The sequence below is a fragment of the Symsagittifera roscoffensis genome, chromosome 9 (assembly GCF_963678635.1).
Source record: "Symsagittifera roscoffensis chromosome 9, txSymRosc1.1, whole genome shotgun sequence".
In the NCBI taxonomy this organism is placed as follows: domain Eukaryota; kingdom Metazoa; phylum Xenacoelomorpha; order Acoela; family Convolutidae; genus Symsagittifera; species Symsagittifera roscoffensis.
This window is the reverse complement of record NC_087070.1, coordinates 43,562,384-43,583,983: the sequence shown is the minus strand read 5'-3', so window position 1 is coordinate 43,583,983 and position 21,600 is coordinate 43,562,384. Positions and strand designations below refer to the sequence as shown.

The following is a 21,600-nucleotide window of genomic DNA, read 5'->3' as shown; positions in this document are numbered from 1 at the left end:
AAAAGGAATCTCTCAAAGGCGAATTTTGCGACCAGAAAAAAACGCATATATCTGTTACGTTGTGCCAATTCTGTGCTACGGTTCAGCTATCTGGAAACCATCAAAAGGTGACTTAGGAATCATAGAAAGTGTGCAGCGGAAAGCGATCTCGTGGATTTTCATGACAAGCAATAGACATATCTCCTATAAAGACAAACTCGTGAAACTTAACATCCTTCCTTTGTCTCTATTCCAAGAGCTTCATGTTGGACTGCTGTTTGCAAAAATACTAACTGGAAAACTTGACATCGACTGGAGAAGCCATGTAAGCATCACTGACGTTGGAAACCGAAGAGCTCAAATGACACGAAATTTCATCTGCAAACAAATGCGTCTGAAGAAGTGCGAGTCGGATTTCTGGTTTCGGGCATGTCGTCTTGCTAATCTGTACAACGAATACTTCAAATGTGACATATTGTTTGACCCAAAATGCATAAGCAGACTTCTAGGAATGTACACAAAGTTTTTCAAAACTCGCTACAACGAATCAGACACATGCACTTGGCGCATTTTATGCGAATGCAACAACTGTAGAGACCTGAAGAAACTTACACTTATAACAGAAAACTAAACTTTGAACAATGCAATGACTGGGTTTTATGCGAACCCTTGGATTATATTCCTAAATCTTTTGTTATTTTTATTATTATATTATGTGTCTAGGACTGAGGATGTTTTAATCATGTAGTGCTGTGTTTAGACGCTAGCCAGTCGTTTTAGAACCTATCTTCATTTTCCGTCGATATGAACTTCCGTGCGAATGTTACGCAAAGAACCTGATCACAATGATCAGAACAGTCACTTTCGCAACAGAACATTTCCTTTAAACCAATGTTATGGGTTTGCTCTTTGTAACATTCGCCCGGAAGATACATATCGACGGAAAATAAAACTAAGTCCTAAGACGACTGGCTAACGTCTAAACAGAGCTTTACATGCTTTTCACCGTCTCTACCAAGCCAGTACTTTCGGTGGTCTTTCTAACATCGGGTCGACAAAAAACGTTACTGCTTTCGGCTTCGGTCAAAACACTCAAATTTACTTAATTACATGCAGAAATAGTGAGCTCATGGCTGGGTCTCAGTATCCCCAGACCACGAGGTCACTCCTAAAAACAGGGCTACTACTACTTATTGAATTATCATTGTTTTTGTTCAGTAGATAAAAATCATCATCTCCATCGAAGATGGATCAACCCCTTCCCCCAACTCCTAGCTTCTCATCTTAGTAGAATGAATTCAGATGTTAATTAAATTCAAATCAGGACATGACAGGGAAGTTAAAAGTTCATATAAGATGATAAAAGTTTCAGTCCCGAAACCCCTCCGGATTCTCGAATCCACTGAATCAAGCACGTTAAGCTTGATTTCTCTGTAACCCGGAAGGCTGGTTTCCACCCCTCACTGTTGTTAGCAACTGCCTTGCAACTATTGTAGCGACACAATAGTTGCAACTTGGAACGGTCTCTGCTATTCCTGCAATCTGTTGTTGTTTCTCAATCACAACTTCCGTTGTTCTCGTCAGCGCAACTAATGTTGTTGTGTTTTTCTTCGACTTTTTGCCAAAATGGCCGTTTCTGACGTTTCTCAGAAATATGACGTCATAATTCGAATTTTTAAAATATCAAAATACCAGAATATTCTAGCCATCACCGTTTGGCAAATCGTTCCAATAACGCTCTTATTCCCTCAAAATCGCCACTTCGGAAGGTTCACTGCTAAAATTTTGAATTGCTGAATCTGCATTTTGATCCATTCTGGTCGAATGTCACATACTCCCCAGACAGTCCGGTCAATGTCCTCATTGAATCTCGCAATGTTCGTAAAATAGCAATCTAGCCTTCAAATTCTGTCATCAATCTGCACATTGAGGATATGACCTAAGATAAAAACATATTTTGCGACTTATAACTTTGCGACTTAATGTTCGTAAAATAGCACTATAGCCTTCAAATTCTGCCATCAATCTGCACATTGAGGATATGACCTAAGATAAAAACATATTTTGCGATTAAAACTTTTTCTCCTAGATTTAAAAGATGTTGGTTTGCAGGACAGTCCTGCAAACCAACAAGCTAAAATTATCCTACTATGCTTCTTCCCTTCGGAAATCTTGCTTGTTATTGTCCTGAATACTGAAACTAAGAAACTCTGTGGTTAGAAAGAACAATGAAACAATCTCCCTCTTCGAGAGATTACCCAAGCCTTTCATATCACCACAAAGTGATCAGTTCTCCTAGCTGATTAAAAACAATCATGCAGGCTGGAATATTTAAATATACTCCTTCACTCAAGCCTTTCTAAATAAATAGTAAGTAAGTGTCTCTAAAGCCACTCAACTAAAATCAAAATGCAAATTTATAAATGCAACAATTTCAAAACTCAACTAAATGTTTCAGTTTTCAATTACAACTTGGTTGCTTGGTTTCTCACTTGAATTTTTTCACACACATAAAACAATTCTGAGTTTTAACTTTTTCTTCATCACTCTTTTGTTTTCTTCTTTTATCGTCGTTTAGAAGTTCTAAAACTTCTAAATTCTTCTAATTTCGTCTCTTTTTGCATCTCGTTTTTCGGCCATTCGTCAATATTCCATTTCCTCCTGCTGTGATAATGACTCTGCACTCTCAGTTTATGTATCCTGCAACACGTCGTTAGCTATCCTGACGCTGTTGGAAGCCGTCCTCCAACACTTCTGCTCTTCTACCCTCTGTTTGCAACAAGGTAGGGGATCCACGTTAGATTCTCTGTTCCTGCAGAAGCTGTTGTGGAGACACAACGTCACATTTCTCTCCAAATCTTCCTTCAACATCTCTGTCTTCTCCTTTCCACTACGTTCACTTGTCCTGGAAATTCTTTTCACAGCGGTGGTCACTGCATCCCGATGAGTCACGAGAGCTCGCTTGAAAGCTCCTGCTCCAATGTCCAGCTGATATTCACTGTACACTCTGCCGTGCTTCGACATATGCTTCCTAGCATATTCGTACAACCATGCAGTCATGTTAGCTCTGAACCATGACATCAATCGTTTTCTTGCCCACACCTTCTTCACTTCCATCGGAATGCTTAGAATTTTGCACATTGTCTCAAAAAGATCTAAATCTTTTAGACAATCTAATTTCCGCAATTGTTCTTTCGTCGGCGCCTCCTGTCTATTGTTTTCTTTCACATGAGCTTCCAGCCATCGTATCGCCATCATAATTCCCACTATAACTATTGTTATGGGCTGTGATGAGTCTGGTAAACCCATGGAGAGCAGCTCTCCAGAGTCCCAGATCAACATCAGATTACTACGCTTGGGATGCCACCAGGTCTGCAGCACGCAGTGGCAAAGAAACTCGTCATGTGTCAACATGATACTCCTCCAATTACGTTTTCCCGAAGCTTCCAGTAATGGTTCCACTTCCATCATCACTCGGTGGACTTCATCATTCTCGTCTACTGTATTGTAATCTGTGACAGTTGATCCTCTCTGTTTCTGTCTCTCAAAGTCACTGAAGTTCCCGCTCACGTATCCCATGAACTTCTTTCCTAGTATCGATTCCAACTCTTCCTTGGTTCTCTCTGGAACTGCTGAGAACATCTTACATAGCAACTCGTAAAATCTCTCGGACATTCTCGCCAGTCTCACACACTTCGGCACTGAGAAGGCTTGATCCACGATCGTTCTCGTACTCTTTACATCCACGGCTACAAAATGTACCGGGTATTTGCTCTTGCACATTGGAGCCAATGTCGAACCCACCAAATATCGTGCTCCCGATGGTCTACAATAAGTCTCACTGTATCTGATGTTCATTTCCGTCTCGATCGCTTCCCTCCATTTCCCTATGTGATTCTGCTCGGTTTGCAGAACTCCTGGGAATACGTCTACACTGATGGATGTGACCATCTCATGTTTCTGTTCTAGATTCAATAGTGACTCTAAACAACCAAACATGCTGTAGAATCCTAGTGCAGTTACTAGATTCACCTCGGTTCCTCCATGGCAATCTGCTATCAGTTCCGTTTCTGTTCTTGCTTTCATCACGACGTTTCCAAACCAAACCGTCAATTGCTTGTGTTGTTTCTCTAGGGTCTTCACACAGTCCAGACCTCCACAAACGTGACCCTCCAGTCCACAGACTTCCGCCAGACAGCTACCAGGTTTGACCCAGTCTTCTGGTCCCCAGCAAGGCAACTCCACTTTGTCTTCACCGTTGCTCCTAGAGGCCGTTATCATCACATTATATATGATGTTAAGGTCACGCAGGTTACAGTCTGCATTCAGTTCCCTTTGCACGTCTTGTGTCGCCCGTAAAATCGAGTCAGCGTTGGGACTAGGACACCATGATGGCCTCATCAATTCCCACACTGCCATCAAGCTCGTTCTCAGTAATTCATCTGAGAATCCCAACCCAAACTCCACTCTTTAGTCGGATTTTGGTACGGAAGGTGCAGTCACCTCTTCTTCCAAGACCAGTCCCAATTTGGCCTGCGGATTATTAACGCTCTTAATCGTTACAATTCTCGGCGTCCAGAATCTTAGTAACACTGCCTGTTCGTAATCGAAGAAGCAATCGCGTATGTCTTCACTCAGGAAAGGGTTGTACGCTATCCCTATGATTCCGGATACGTAGCTGTACGACTTCTTCTTGATCGGTCCACAGTATTCACTGGATTTCGGCAGTGCCCCCACAGATCCTTTAGTGAGTCTCAGCTCCTTGTTTGAAAATCTCCTGATTTCATCTATCTTTCTCATGGGCTCTAACTCCTCGGGTTCTTCCATATTCACCCTCATCGGTTTGCTTTGCTGCATATCCAGCAGTGCTAGCAAAAGTAAGGCTTTCACTTGCTCATCGCCTTCCCTCAGCATCTTAACACAAGTGTTCAATGCAGGTACTGAAATCTGCTCTAACATGAATCGAATGAAACAGAGAGCGTCTCTCCGCTTCGCACACGCTACTGCTGCTACCTCTTGCTTTATCAGATCCCTCAGGTTCGTCATAAGGGAAACCTTCTCTTCTTTTGACCTCTTCCTTTCTTCTGAATCATACTCTGTAACTCGGTTCTCACGTAAGGTACTACCATGAGAGCGTGTATTCTTGGCGCAGTCTTCATCTCTTCTTCGAAGTACCGTAACACCATTGCTTTCCATGGAAGGCTCACCAACTGCTTGAGGGTGGTGCCTTGCAACATTGTCTCCAGATAACCCTCCATGGCACCCTTGTCTTCCAGAGCCATCACGTATCCTCTAGCCGAGTTTCGGTACTCCAACATTTCCATGTATCCACCGGCGGGTTCATCTATCGACTTAGCCTCCGATACTGTCAGTCGGTTGTATTCCACTGGTACTAGTTGTCCTGCGACATTTCCATTTCCGTGATTCATGGCAGATGGCTTAAAGTCTTTCATTTTGCTCTCTCCACATTGGCTGAGTATTTCCATTTCTAAGGTTGCTCCCGTCAGAGTGCGGTCACTCCTTTTGGATTTATAACCTGTTGACTTTATTCCCGCCATGAGAATGGGTGGCACCATCGCTATATCAGTCAACATTTTATCTGTGCCAGGCAATTGATAATCACCTTGTCCCAAATCCATGACCTCTTTGACTCGTTTCCTTTTCGCAGAATTAACAGCTTTCATCGATATCTCCGAATCCACCTTCGTCTTTCCTACTCTCCTCGGTATCACTCTGCTGCCTAACTTCATTTTCATCGCATTGATCTTATCAATCACCAATTTTGATCGCATCGTCCCTCTCCTGGTTCTTGACAGATACACCACCTCTCCTTTATCGTCCTGCGGTGTCATCTTGATGGGAGAATTCGCTTCACTTTCATCAGTGGCCGAGTCGATCAACAACTCACTCAGTATCCCTTCACACTCATCAAGCTTGTCAAGGACTTCCCTCATCAAGGATTGGTTGAGACCCGTTTTCAGAATGGACTGGGTCCCATAGCTCTGAACCACTGTCCAGAGTTCTTCCATGAACGCCACTCTGTCTAATTTGCATCCCGTCCTACTCTCGTGGTCTCGGTGATGTACTTCCCTCTCTCCATATGCTGCCATCAACAGGACTTCCGTGGGGCGGTCCCCACGGTTGTCATGCCCCAAGATGTTGATCAGGGCGGTCAGCAGCATGACTACCTCTGTGTCCTCCAGAGCGAAGTCTCGATCGATCAGCCGACGATAGATCGCATCTATCATCGGTCCTACATATGCCTCTGCCAAGTCCATCAATTCATCCAAGTTGAAATTGTCCATACTGTTCTTCGGTTTTGACTCAAGTGAGTAATTAAATGATCAATCAGGATCTAGAAAAGAAGTCACAAATATCACACTTGTCAGTTTCACCTTAACATATATCGTTAAAAGTTGCTTAAAAACAGTTCAGATAAAAGATATTTATTCTAAAATTTATTATAATCAATCGGTCTCTAAAATTTTGAAATTCGACCTAAGATTGGACAGTCCAAACTTTGGATCTATTCCTAAGATTGTCATTCAGTTGTTCATGGTCACTAACCCCTTCTTGCCCACGATCTTAATAACCTAACACATAACATAACATAACACACATATCACACATTACATACAACTTAGTCTTTGGCCTAACACCCTCTCGCACGTCACTCAGCCTATTCTTAAGTAATATTTCTTATGTAAATATACTTGTATATTAGTATCAGAGAATATTACGTGGTATAAGAAGCATAGGTATTTTCCCGGTATCTGTGAGGCCGCCGGAGCTAAGGCTGCTACGCCCCCTATCCCTGGTCTTTGCTTCCAAAGGAATTCCACGTTTTTGTATTCTCTCTTAAAATCTTCCGCTAACGCTGTCGTAAAACTCATGTCTGCTGTGATTGCTATCGCACATGTTCTATTTGTGAGTATGAAATTACAGTCTGTTAGTATTATGTTGCTTGAAGATTCATTTGGTAAGTTAAAGCATGACTCAACTACCCTCCCTATGTCAGGTTTCTTAGGTTCTTCGCCTGTTTCTGCTTCTAAGTCTCCTGTTTCTCTCGCTACTCTTAATTTTTTTTTATTGTCAAGTTTTCAGTCTGGGTAAGTCCTACCCCCACTCCCCGGACAAAAATATCCATCGACGTCCCCGTCGATCGCATACCGGGTATCAAGTCGAGGTTAGAAGCTCGAACGAGTAGATGTCCTTCCTGGGCAGCCCAGGAAGGATCATCTCGTTCGGTCTTGATGACGTCTTGAATCGTGACGCTGGTCTCCTCAGGGTCCGAGGTCATTTCGTTCAGCCACTCTAAGACACGCAGGTTCGTCAAGTCTTGTTCATATGACTGCTGTTGCTCGTCGTCGAATTCTACCTCGGGTTTCGACCGGTCGTCGACCCACTCATCATCGTGATCATCGACTATGTCAATGTCTTGTGACACAGTTATTTCCTCTAAACCCACTACTTCCTCCACTATCTTCTTCAGATCTATCCTATCCACTACAAAGTCGTCACCGTAAGGATTGTATTTCTTTCTTGTTCTTGTCCCGTCCTTCTGACGAGTCTGTATCGTGAACGGAAGATCCGGTTCCAAGTTCTTGGGAACCTCTATCTGTTCGGGATCCTGCCAATCTTCCTCTGCGTAGGGTAAGGTTTCATCGTCCGCTTCGATCTCCTCGTTTGAATCCAGGTCCAGCGGTGTATCCGTTCCTTCCTCCACGACTTCGTTTCCATCGTTCTTCTCCCTGGTGCCCTTCTCGTTGACCTCACAAGCAGGATCCAACATTAAATAATCCCCTTTTTCCTTATCTGCAGGTATACAACAGTCTTCTGTCGATGGATTGTGTGGCTTGATGTTCTCGTAGTGGGCGGCTCGGCCAGTACTCAGTCTATAAAAGCGTCCCTTCTGGTGCCCCTCTGTAATCATGAAGGGTCCCCTCCACTTTTTTAGGAGCTTTTTTGTCCCTTTCGGTGGTATAACGTTCTGAAATACCCATACGTAGTCTCCCACCGGGTAAGCTTTTGCACCAGCTGCTTTCTTGTCAAATTTTTTCCTCTGCCTTGCCTGTGCTTGCTGAGTATTTCGTCTACACAAATCGTTCAACTCCTGTTGGCGTCTGATCACATCCCTCGCGTCGACCTGTGGGGACGTTTTCTTTCCCTCATACTCTGGGTAGAAGAAGGTTAAGGGTAAAGACTTCTCGTGTCCAGTTAGGATCATGTGTGGACTGACTCCGGTGGTGGAGTGTTGCGTGCTGTTATATGCTCCCATCACCTGTGGAAGGTATCTGTCCCAATCGGTCATGTACCTGGAACAATATACTATCAGCATCGACACTAACGTCCTATTCTGTCTTTCCACTAAGCCATTCGTTTGAGGGTGGTATGTCGTGGATTGAGCTTGAGCGACTTGTGAGCGTCTCATGAGCTCTTTCGTAAGCTCTCCTACGAAAGCTGTTCCATTATCCGATTGAAACGTCATCGGACAACCATGTCTTGCTATCCACGTATTGATCAGGTGGTCGCATGTCTCTTCCGCCGAGGCAGTTATGCAGGGCACGGCCTCTGCATACTTCGTAAAATGATCTATCATGACCAAAACCTGATTATAACCACTGTCTGTCATGCATATCTTCTGGTGATCTATCTGCACCACCTCATTGAATTCAGATGACTCGATCGATTGTAATGGAAATCGCAACTACCTTGGATCCTTGACTTGTTGGCATGGCAGACATGCTGTTACCCACTTCTCGCATGCCTTTTTCATTCCAGGCCACTCAAAGCGCTTCAGGATCCTCTGATATACTTTATCGATCCCCTGATGGCCCATCTGATCATGCGACCTGAATAATAGTTCTGTCTGATAGAGTTGCGGTAACTCTATCGCGTTATACTTTACTTGTATAGGACTCTGTCTTCTTCTCTTCTCTTACAAGCCACAATCCCGTACTTGTTCAAATATAACCTCCCTTCCTTCTGCATGAAGTACTGTCTCAGGATGCGATAACTATCTTCCTCGAGGTGCCCTTTATCCGGAGAACAATTCTCGATCCACCTTTTCAGGTTGCTTGTCATGCGATCATTTCTCTGCGCCCCTAGAAGATCCGAGAGTCTGTATCTCGCCTTTAAGTACGTCTTCATGACCCTCATCTGACTATTCAGCTCGTTGGGCTGGTGTGTGTCTTCTTCCATCTTAACGCACCAAATCTTCGCCAATGGTTGTGTTTCTTGTTTAAACGGCTGAAGATCAGTCCTGACTACCTCTTTCTGCGGCAACAGACTTATCGAACATTTCGATACCGCTATTGTCTCCAAGTCGTCCGCTGCGTTGTCAAAGACTCTTTCGCTTGGTATAACGTAGCGATCGCTGTCAGGATCCTGGCACACCTCTCTGTCCAGATCCCTTGCCCGAGTTCCCACTAGTAGTGTATGGATCGCTAGTTCGGACAGTTCTGATCCCGAGCTCGAGTTCCTGTCTGAATAGGTGTCCATTCCTGAGTTTCGGGAATTGTCATCCGTTGAAGAGGCTGTGCTGGAGACTGCACACTCCTCCAGATAATGTCTGTGCCTTCTTCACATCCATCTGAACTCCTCGGACAAAACCTTGTTCTCTAGGTCCTGTTTCTCGTCAGGAATTTTTTCGTCTATCTCAGACTCCCCGGACAAACTTTTTTGGCCCGGGTGTTGATTTTGTGATCGCTGGTTCTTCTCATCATTCGTCTCCCCGGACAAATAGTCTTGCAGCAGATTTTGTTCTACCTTTTCACCTTCCTTATCCTGGTCCACAAAGGTGACGGTTTTCTTTCGCTTGCTGCTCCCCTGTTCTTTCTGTCCGTAAGAAGTACTGGTTAAAATCTTGTGGGGTATTGAGGATACTAGTTGCTAAACTATTGTCCTACAATCCCTCTTGTTCTCTGCGTGCTGTCGTCTGGACGGCATGATCTTCACCTTCTCACTGACTGTTAGCGATGCCACTGCTGCCGTCCACTCGGGGTCATCTCTGGTCACTACTCTTTCTAACAATCCACCCAGCATCCGCATCACTTGCGGTGTGACCTGCACCGTTTTATCCAATAATGAGAGGCTGTTTATGTTCATGCGAGAGAGTTCTTGCTGGACCAGATTCGAGCGCAGCAACAGATCCAAGGGGACCGGGTCCTCCTTGGATAGGATCTTTATCTCGGCTGCTTTCTCTACAGGTAACTCAGGATGCCCTGGAATTGGATGTCCAGACTTATCCAACCATCTCGTTAAGGGAAGCGCTTCATAAGTTTCTTTGTCCAGAAACGAAAATCCCTCCTTTATTTCCGCCTGATTGGCCTGCTTCTGCTCCAATCTTTCATAGAACTCAGTTTTCTTGCTGAGGCTGTCAGCATTTTGGTGTTTATCACGCATCCTATGTTCGTTTATCATATGGTAGCCATCCAATCTTACTATCCATCTACCAATATAACTCTGATCCATCGAGTAAGTCTTCAACCAGGATAACGCTCTGTTGTCCACGCGTAACTTGAAGGGAGCGCTCCCCAAGTATGCACGGTACTTTTCCACGAAAGTGACTACTGCAAACATTTCTGCTTTTGGTGCGCCATATTTCATCTCTGTGTCACTCAAGACCTTGCTGCCGTATGCAATGGGACGGAGAACCGTTCTTCCGTTCCATTCTTGCTCTTGATGCAATATTCCTGAGATGGCTACTACCGATGCGTCTGTGTCAAAAACATACATGCCTTTTTCTGTAGGCATGCCTAGCACTGGCGCTTCGCACAGTTCCCGCTTTATGTTCTCGAAGGCAACCTGTGCCTCATCGTTCCATTCGAACTTTTTCTCCTTGTTGCACATCAGCTTCTGCATCGGATACACCTTGTCCGCATATCCTTTTATGAATTCCCGGTAGTAATTGGCAAACCCTAGGAAGCTCAGGAGCTGTGTGTCCGTTCTGGGAGCTTTCCATGTCAACGCTGCTTCCACTGCTTCCGGGTCCGGCCTCACAACATGCCTGTCCACCATTCTTCCCAGGTACTTAATCGAATCCCTAAGGATTTCACATTTCGATGGTTTGCACTTCAATCCTGCTCTTTTCATGCATCCAAAGACCTCATCGAGCCTATCAATGTGGTCTTCCAGGGTCGGTGTCGCTATGACTACGTCATCCACGTAACACATCACGAGATTCCCTTACTTCTTGGTCACTCTCGTCAAAGCCTGAGCCATCAGTCTTTGAAAAGTGGCCGTTGCATTGCACAAGCCGAAGGGCATCCTCTTCCACTGGTACAATCCCAATTCGCACGCGAATCCGGTTTTCTCTCTATCCTTCTTCCGCAGAGGGACCTGCCAGAAGGCAGAACCCAAGTCCAATGTGGTGAAGAACTTGGCATCACCAAGGTTAGAGAGGCTCTCGTCTATTCGCGGTATCGGGTACGCATCTTTTATCGTTACCGCGTTCAAGTAACGAAAGTCGCAACAAAATCTGAGCTGCACCCCTTTCTTTTTCGCCATTACTAACCCGCAAGCCCATGGCGATTTCGAGGGTTCTATCATGTCGTATTCAAGCAACATTTCTATTTCCGCTCGGCACGCTTCCAATTTGTGTGGCGTCATTCGTCTTGCGCCTTCCCTATGGGGAACGGCGCCCTCTTCAAGTTCAATTTCGTGTTCGACGTAATTACAGCAACCGATATCCGCCTTATGTTTTGAAAATACATCTGCGTTCCGATTTAGGAGGTCCCGCAATTTTTCGAAATCTCCCTCACCTATTTTCCCTTTTAAATGTTCTATCTCTGGCAAAACCGGTTTGTTAGATTCTATTTCATATGACGAGGGGCGTTCCGGAAAATTCGAGCAGCTTGATAAGCCGTCGTCCGTTTCGGATTTCATTGAAAACAATTTATGAATAGATTTTAATTCATTAATCCTCTTTAAAACTTAATCTTTATTGGCATGATAAGGACAGTCTTTCAGACTATGTTTCTTCAAGTTTTGTGTCTCCTCATAGTCGGTCCTCATCGGCAAAGCGTAGCCAAGCTTCTTTCCACGCTGGATTGAAACCGTGGTGTCCAGTGTGTTCAATAACACACTGACACACAGTCCGTTTCGCGTTACCGAGAAGCTCCGGCCTAAAACCACCGAACTCTATTTGGATTCGGTACTAAGCAAACCTGTTTACTATCACTTAACGAATTCAAATTTCTCATTCTAAAAATTGCCACCACAGCTTGTCCTGGCTGTAGTTTTACTTTTCTATCTAAAAAATTTGGTACCTTGTTTTCGTCTGTTATTATCCTATTAATTGGTCTCTTAACATACTTCCGGTCCGGGTTTCTAATCCGTATCAGACAGTTTTTCAAGTCAATCATCACGTCAAAATTCCTGACAAAATCTCTGCCCAAGATGAATTGGTCGGCGTCGTCCAAATTCTCTACGACCAGGAAGCTCATCCAAAGATCCCGTCCTCCCATGTGGAGGACCGTTATTGGTGTTTTTCCGGCTACGTAAATAGCTCCTCGATTGGCGGCGGCCAGTCGGAGATTCGTTGGAATTATATCTTCCCTCGTGAAGCCCATTCTTTCCCAAGTTTTTATCGGCATCACAATCACTACCGCTCCTGTGTCCAGAAGCCCTGTGACTCCGATTTTCGTTCCGTTGGTGTCGAGCAGATGTGCGGTCACATCTGCTTCATACCCAATGTGTACTGCATCTTGTTCCATCATGGCGTCATGGCCTATCCTGCGGACTTTGAGTTCCTCCTCACCCAAATAGATCTGCCCCATTTGGTCATCATCTGTTGTTACATAAGTCCTAGTGTAGATACTGATTCCATCCACGTTCAGCATCACTTGATACGGCCCATAGACCTCCCGGTAGCGTCCATGAAGTTTCTTCATGCGAGGGCCACCCGTTGTTAGTAGTGCTCGCACAGCTCTCGACTCAGTGCGTGGCTCCACCTGCCTCAGATAATCTGCATATGTGTCCAAATGCATCAAAGTGAACTCGGATGGTTCACTTAAATTTATGATTACCTGATGTCCAGCCACTGAGATTATCGACTGTATCTTGCTTCTCTGCGGCACCAAGCCGAACCTCTGACCGGAGATCACATTAAGTTTCATGCTCAAACTGCTTGGTGCTTTAGTTTCTTCGAACTCCGTTGCTTCGAAGGTATTCAGTTGCTCCTGAAATTTCTCATTCTCCAGTTCAAGTTTCACTTTATGTTCGATCTCTTTCGTCACCAGTTCCTGCTGCACTCTACTTAGAGCATCCCTCGCTGCTGCCCTATAATCAATCTTGAAGTCATCGGCCGCAGTTGCCGGTTCCGGTTCACGTGTCTCTGCTGTTACCGCTTGCATTTTCTTTGCCGCCAGCTCTTGAGGTTTATCCTTTCTGCGTGCCTCTGCTTCACTCAAAAGTCGAGCCTTGCTGGCTTTCACTCCTGATAAAGCTTCTTCATGTCTTGGATGCTTGATGTCTGCCACTGCATCCCAGAATTGCGGACAATCTGATTTAAAATGACCTTCCAAGTTGCAAAAGAAACACCTTGGGCCGAATTTTGCAATTACTCCTCTCATGAAATCCTCATGGTCCAATTCTGACGCATTTTCGTCCTCGAGGCTAAAGCCTATTGCTTTCATGCCTTGTTTGTAAGCTGGGCATGCTGACACATGATGGTCCGTTGAACTGCAATTGGCACAAGAGCGTCTCTTGTCCATATCATCCCTCGGTTTGTACCAATTGTTCCCTTGATTTGCTGGTCCGTTGTTAAAATTGCCATAATTGTTCGTGTAGTATCCAGATCTCGAAGGAGGTTTCAACAAAAGTTACTCTTTTGACTTGAGCCTCAACTCCTCTGGTGTTGGCGTATTGGTTGATAGTGGTGTGTAATGCGTTGCTAGCATTGTTCGAAGTTCATCATTCTTCACACCATCGATGCATTTTGAGACTACGGCCAGGTTCATCCTTCGGTTTGACTCATCCGGTTGGCTGCGTCTTCTCAGCATTTCCAAGTCATCGAGAAACTTGTCTATCGTTTCATCTTCTCGTTGCCTCCGTTTCTCGAAGCGCATCATCGCTTGGTGCCCCTGCACCCTTGATCCGAAACGGTTTAACAAGATTTCGAAGATTTTCTCAGCTGTGTCACGCTGATATTGCTTGTTGGTCATGACACAGTTCAGGGCTGTCCCTTCCAAATTACTGGTGAGCGCACTGCATTCCTGTCTCTCCGACAAGTCCTCTTCCTCGAAATGCAGTTTCATTACCACTATCCCGGTATCAATACAGCCATCAGATTCGTCTTTATTTTATAGCATCTCGGTTTCTTAAAGACTCTTCTGGACTTCTCACTGCGTTCATTGGTTCTGGATAACCTTGTAAGGAATGTCTCCAAAGACCTGTTTAGGGGTTCAAAGGCTGTGGCCATTGCCGTAGCATCCCTTGAGTGTCCCGCCTGAGTGTCCTCACACCTTGTCAAAGGCTCTGTATGCGGTGCATCCCTGCAATCCGAATCGCCGTGAGTGTTTCCCGCTTGGCCCACATGACTCCTCCCCGGGCTTGCATGCCCCCTGTTACCGGAATAACTTCTCCCAGTCGCATGTGTGCCTTGCGTTGGTCGTTCATTAGAGGTCTGTCTGTTCCCCGTTGAACTTGCTCTACTGTTCGGGCCCCATGTTCTATTATCCCTTGTGGCATAGCCTGATGCACTGCCCCTGCCTCTATTGGATCCATACGTCTTCATCTTTTGATGTTAATTGAAGTTCACCTTCGGCTCCCTGCTGGGACCTCCCGAGTTCGGTTCCCCTTCTTTTGGTCTACACTTGCTGCTTAGTAGCCCGTCCAACCTATCCATGATAGCCTGAGTTCGCCTCTCCATCATCGCGTCTATCTTTGTGTCAAGAGTCCCAAGAGACTGCTCTTGCTGAATTCTTAACTTCTCCATGTTGTCTCTTAAGCGTAACTCTCTCTATTCTGCTTCTCTTGTCATTCGCGACAAATTCTTTGCTATATGCTCGTTCGTTCTTTCTTTCAAGCGTTTTTCGCTCCTATCAACTTCTTGTCTATTGCGGTTTATTTCTTCCCACAGACTTTCTCTTTCAATGTGATCTGCTCTTTCTAGTTCACTCATTCTTATGGACATCTGTTCATTTTGTTCTCCTAAACTGTCCACTATGTTGTTCAAGGCTTCTTCTAGTGCTGCCCCGTTAACCACGAGTGGCGTCACTAGCGGCGGTGTAACCCTGTCGGTCCCAGGTAGCTTCGTGCTGGTCGAGATTCGGGCCTTGACTCTCTGCCTCGACGTCTTTTCTTTATCCACCTCAGGATCCGCCAATGCGTTGCCTAGCCCTCATTTTCTACTCTCCCCAGTTTGCAGCTCTGAATTTGTCATAATCGCGAAGTCTCTTGACTGACCCGGTGTGTTTACCTCTTTGCTTATCGTTCTCACTACACCAAATTTGTCCATGGTTCCAGTCTCTCTTCCGACGTATGCCTCATTCTCCTGGGTCGAACTATTGAGGCTGAATTGAGACCCAAAGTCCACTTGCTCTTCTTCGTCCTCCTCCTCCTGGGATTCACCTTCAATTCCTGCGCCCCCTCCCATGGTGAATGGAAAGATGTTTCCTAAGGTGTTCCTCATTCTTTCTGAGAACGATGATGACGTTGTTTGTTTCTCAGTTCCGCCTGCCATCATAGTGTTGTCTGTTGGAGATCTTCTACTTGCCGCTATTTCAGTTGAGATGTCGGACAGTTCCGACATCTCCTCTCGATCCAATGTCCCAGTGGAAGTGGCAAAATCATGGCCTTGTTCTACCGGAGTAGATTCACTCGCCAGCCTTCTGCCTCTCCCTTCCAGTCCATGTACTTCCTGGTTGTTATCCATGACATGGTCCGTATTGACCTCCACTTCTAACAGTTTTTTTGCTCTTCTGAGGTCTTCTGACTCCTTGTTTCAACCATTCTGCCTGAAACCGTCTCCCCTTTGTCGGTCCGGGCTCGTTTGATCCAATCCACAAAAGGATCGGTCATTGTTTTTCTTTGCTTTTTAGGTATGAATTTCCTAGAGCTATTACCTCATTTAGGTATCCTTGACTTGTCTAGACTCACTCTCAATTTGTCACTTCCTAATGCCTATACACTTAATTCGATTGCTAGTGACGTTATAGTTTGACTACCAATAATAATGACACAACGCAATAAATTTCACAAGATGCTATAAAATAGTGACCACGAATCCCTGTATGTTATCAGAGTACAGTTTGTATATAATTTATTCACACTAACCGATTATCGGTCGTAAGATTTGAGAACTAGCACAATATGATGTTATCAGTCAATTTAAAAGATAGTGTACTCACTACCCAATCAAGCACAGTTTATGTTGATTTAAAACCAAAAACAAAAAAATATATATAATGACAGAATATGAATACCTCTATTTAAAAAAAACGTATGTGTATTGTACTATTAGTTGGTCGCAGTACAGTAGTCGAACTTGTCTTTTAAAGAAAAAGCTTTCCCTGCTTGGTGCTGCACCAAACAGACAAAACTTTGAAGGCAGTAATTTTCTCAAGTGGGCGTCTATTGCACCCACCGAGTACTGTGTTACCTATCTGCCTTTGGACTGCCCGAGCTAGACCTACTACAATCCTCAGGGCAGTAACTTTTCACAAAAACGTATTGGGTTTCAATCCACACCAATGAATTACGCTCTTTTTAGTTTAGACTTAGTGTCGCGAATATCCGAGTTCGGACCTGTTTTGTTTGTGGTCTTGTTTTTATTGAAAGGCAAGTTACCAGTGCAGTCACTGATTCCTAGCCTGTCTGCTAATGACCTAATACCTCTAACTGTAGTCTTTCTTCTGTTTACTTAAGTCTTTTAATAAAATAATACCCCTCCGGATTGGCAAAAATAGGACCCTTCCGTACTAGCAAAATTTAGACCCCTCCGGATTGGGAAAAAAAATATGACCCTTCCGGATTAACAAAATTTAAATCCCTCTGGATGGGATCCCTCCGAATTAGTAAATATAAGACCCCTCCGGATTCGGACCCCTCCGAATATTTGAAATTTTTTTTTGACCCCTCCGGATTGGGAGCCCTCTGGTTTTGTAAAAATAGTTTTTCGGAGATTTCCTTCTTTCAACCTATACCCCTCCGGGTACGTTCTCCGATGCGATTTTGCTTTTTCAATTAACTAGGAAGGGTATGTAATGCTTTCCTAGACCTTTTCGGATTGAAGTTAAGCCTCTTATTTGACAATTCACGCTAACGGTGAAAGGTCTTATCGCTAGCCCAACTTCGGCTCGATTAAGGTTTTTTTGTGCCTTTAGCCTTCCCCTTTCGTCTAGAACAGCCTAAATATACTCTATTCAACCGCTGTTACCTTTTGGTAGGGGTGTGAGGGCTTTTCTAAAAAAATTTTGAAAAACGTGAAGGGTCTACCCTCCAAATTGGTGAATTTGCTAAAAGCAATCTCAAAAAATTTTCACGCTTACTTTTTCGAAAAACTTTTGTCCCTATCAGTAAGCTCAGCTAATTTCTGATCTATTGATACCAAGATCAACTCGATATGCCCAGTAGTTCCAAAGTTATTAACCAAAACGTTTTTTTTCTAAAGTCAAAAAGTTTGTCTCTTATAGGTTCCGCCAAAATTTTTCCGCAATTTTGTTCTTTTCGACCTAAAAATTATTGATCCGAGCTCAGAAGTCCTATTCTTTTCTAGTTCAACGCAAAAGACCCGATCTAAAACGCTTTAGTTGAAAAAATTTGCGAAAAACTATGCTACCTGTACCCCTCCGGTTTGCTGAATCCACCAAATCAAACACGTTGAGTTCGATTTCTCTGCAACCCGGAAAGCTTTCGGGTAGCGGGTTTTAAAACTCGTAGATTCACTATTGGACGTTGTCCGAACAACTATTTTTACTGTTCTAACAAATAAATAAGATAACTAGATAAGTTCAATACTGGTCAGTTCTAATAACAGAATTGAGTTTTGACTCTAGAATTGGAGTTTTTGTCTGAACCATTGGGACACTCAAGCTGTCCACCTTTCCGTTGAAGGTTCACTCTGGTTCGGTTCGAATAGTTGTATTCTTTTTTTGTGATTATCTCTCCTCCTAGACTGGCCTCTCCTCCTGACTCCTCCTCCTCTCTTCCAGATATGACCGACTGGCACAGACCCGTGAAGCAGGTTTTCGGCGAATACTTTTTATTGCTGCTTTGAGCGAAAAATTCGAATATTTAGAACGAAAACATTCCATAGGAAAACCAGAGTATTCTGAATTTGCAAATAAGATCCGGTGTTTCTTGCTTTCTCGTAGAACACTTTCCGATATCGATCACCAATAAACAAAAATATAGAATGTAATCGAACCCAGTAAACCTCCTCGCACTGGACTATGGTTTGAAATCATTCTCATCCCCTCATATTTAAGATATTCAAGAAGAAGAAGGAGAAAGAACACTTGAATTACTATACAATAAAGAGCCGAGGCATCAGTGTAGCAAAGTGTAAATAATAAAATTTTTTGAAAAAAACTTTGTTTCAATTTAAAAAATTGGTAATCGGACATGATAATCAATGTATTCGGAACTATCTGAACTATTGCTTCTATCTATTACAAATGAACAATCACAAAACAAACAACAAAAGTGGGATGAATCATTGAGGATTGAAAAGAGAGGGGGAATGCGCTAACAGCAAAGGAACAAAGGAGCACCAGAATTGGGAATCCAAAAAACGTAATAAACTGCACAAGACTAGATGGCCCGGCTGACAATCATAGTGGCGTTTCCTCTCATGAGGCACACTGAGAGGCTCTGGAGAAAGCGAACTGGGGCAACACGAGCGTCACGTGAACCAGAACGACTGGCATCAGCGAGGATAGCAACTGACTTGAGGGTTTTGATAGCTAAAGCGGACCAACCCCCGAGCGTTTCGACTGCTAACGGGAAAAAACTGATTCCTTGTTCCTCACAGTTTTTCTCGTGTTTCGAAAATTTGCGGTCCTCAGCAACTTCCAGGGACGCCCCGGGGGTCTCCGCCGCACGAGAGAGAAGAGATAACTGCAGCGGGGATGTCACGGTGACGTCGAAAGCAGCTGGGCGACCAGCGCTCCAAGTAGGGATAAAAATATCGCCGGGTTTGGACCGTTCTCCAGGGATGAGGTTCCGTTGCTCCTTGATGGGGGCTAAAGAGGCAGCCGAGGTAGCATTGAAAATAATGTCCCGTAGTCTGTCGTGACGGGAGATCCGGCCACCACTCACCCCACAAGCGACAGCGTGGTCCCCGAGGACGTCCAGAATGCCAGACGGACACGCGGGGCACCTACGAGCAGACGCGAACACAGGAAGACCAAGGCGGTATCTGACAGCAGCTTGGAACTCAGCAGGTAGCAGGTGCAGGCCAAGACCTTTAATGGGGACTGCGGTAAGCCAAGCGCCGGCGTAAGGCAGAGAGAGCGACTGAAGACGAGCTTGCTCGCGGGAATCGGGAAGAGACGAGAAGAAAGCGTTGTAGGTGGCCTTATCGAGTTTCTCTTGGAAAGCTTCTTGAGTAAAACCGGGAGTGTTAACGCTTCCAGACTGTTCACGGAAGTCGTTCGAGGCACGCAGGAACTCCGGCGTATCAGTGATGTCGCATTCGGTAAGAAACGAGACCAAATGAGCTGACTGACACGAAGACCCTAGGAAGACAGGGATGTGTTGGTCGCGAGCTTGCCGGACGCCAAGTCCGCCATCTTTGATAGGCAGGGAAGACTGGGACCAGGCAAGATCAAGAACAGGTGAGCCAACTATGACAGAAAGAGCATCGCGGAGGAGTTCATCAAAAACTTGCAATAATAAAATTGGTTATAAATTCATTGGTTACATCAAACAAAAACAAAACATCAGAAAACAAGCAATAAACAAAACCGGTTACAGTTCAGAAATTGGTTGATTAAGGTATATGAAGTTTCGGATACTATAAACTTCATATACTCCAGGCAATCCATATAAAAACATTTAGATTTAAGAATTAGGAACAAGCTGGTATTAAAACTTTACAAACAATTTTACAGATAGTCCAAACAATTGATAGGCCGACAAGTTTTTAGCATGAGGGCAGTATTTCAGTCACTCACAGTATTTGCGTCAAATCACGAGGGTAGATCCCAAATATTCATTTTGTTCATTTTGTTAATTTTGCTCATCGACAAATCCTAAATAATGATTGCACATGCTCTGTGATGTTTTGTGATATGCTTTCCAAATTATGATCCCAATAACAGCTTGCTGGGGAAATTTTCCCTGAATACTGAAGGGTACAAAGACAATTTTAATAAGCCAGTAGTTTAAGATTTGTTTCTGGATTCCACTGACAATGATTGTCCTTGCTTTTGAATTTGGTTATTTGCTAGATAAGAATTCTTGCTCTAGCTAATTGTTCACGCAACTATAAACCCGTTATTGAAAACTCTTTTTTAAAATAAGTATTTGAACAGGTTACAGATAGCAAAATCGTTTTCAAGAATATCCGTACTGACAGAAAAGCAAAAACGATAAAAAAGAATATTTATTTACTTGTATTTAAAGATCTAACGGTGGCAACCTATGGAAGCCTAATTGTTGTGATAAACTTATTAAATAGTGTTTCCAGATCAATGAATTGCTGAGCGCGCCGGGGTGCGCTCCAACTTATCATCGACAACAGAACTACAAACGATTATATCATTTTGGAACTGGAAGTTATCGACTATGCCAAACAAGAAAAAGACACCGAAATATCCATGTGGCTCTTGTGGTGATGAGTGCAATTTGAATACCTTACAATGTTCAGGGTGCTTCAAGTGGTTTCATCAACTGTGTTCAGGGGTTCCAGCCCCGGTTGTGACTTATCTCGGTAGTGTCAAAGGACTCATGTGGAGATGTGAACCATGCATCATAGAATCACATAACCGAAACAACGAAGCACCATTGCTGTTTCAGAAAAAATTCGAAGAAATATCCAAGCAACTGAACGAAGTCAAAGATCAACTCACGGAAATGAAAACTGAAAAAGAAACTGTTGTGACCCCAAACAATGTTGTTCAACAATCTATGTCTGAAGTCACAAAAAAATCCATCAGAGTGAGCGGCTTGCCTGAGAGCTCTGAAGACAACGTTTACAAACGGAAAACTGACGACATCAAAAAAGTCAAAAACATAGCATTGAAATTGGGTTTCGAAGAACTTAGAATAAATGGTGTTATTCGAGCAGGTAAATACGACCCGGATAAAGACAGAACACTAATTGTGGAATTAACGTCAAGAACAGATGCCGAATTACTTGTATCCAAAGCAATTCTGGATAAGTTTGGAACGAAAAATAATGTTTACATTTCCCCTGATCTAACCCGCGAAGAACGTCTTGAAGAAAGAAAAGTCCTCAAAAAAAGACGAGAACTAATAAATACTGGAACAGACAAAAATTCCATCAAAATCCGTAATCTCAAATTACTTGTTGATGGGGTTGTTGTCCCTGTCTGACTAGCACGTCCTCCGGCTCCGTCTGTTTTATTAATAAATGCAAGATCATTGAAAAAAGAAAATGGAATATCTAGCCTCATATTGGATCTCAATCAACTGAAACCTGATTTATGTTTA

General features: G+C 43.9%; 2 protein-coding genes across 5 annotated transcripts in view; both read left to right on the top strand.

Annotated features, from left to right (window-relative positions):
* The window catches only part of LOC134854905 (potassium voltage-gated channel subfamily C member 4-like), a 529,156-nt gene that overhangs the window by 226,176 nt on the left and 281,380 nt on the right, over window positions 1-21,600 (top strand). The gene's annotated exons all lie outside the window — the stretch shown is intronic.
* LOC134854584 (ankyrin repeat domain-containing protein 11-like) overlaps window positions 20,577-21,600 on the top strand; it is a 34,598-nt gene continuing 33,574 nt past the window's right edge. The window contains exon 1 of the mRNA XM_063870891.1: window positions 20,577-20,605. The gene's annotated coding sequence lies outside the window, so the exon portion shown is untranslated. The remainder of the gene's footprint in view (window positions 20,606-21,600) is intronic.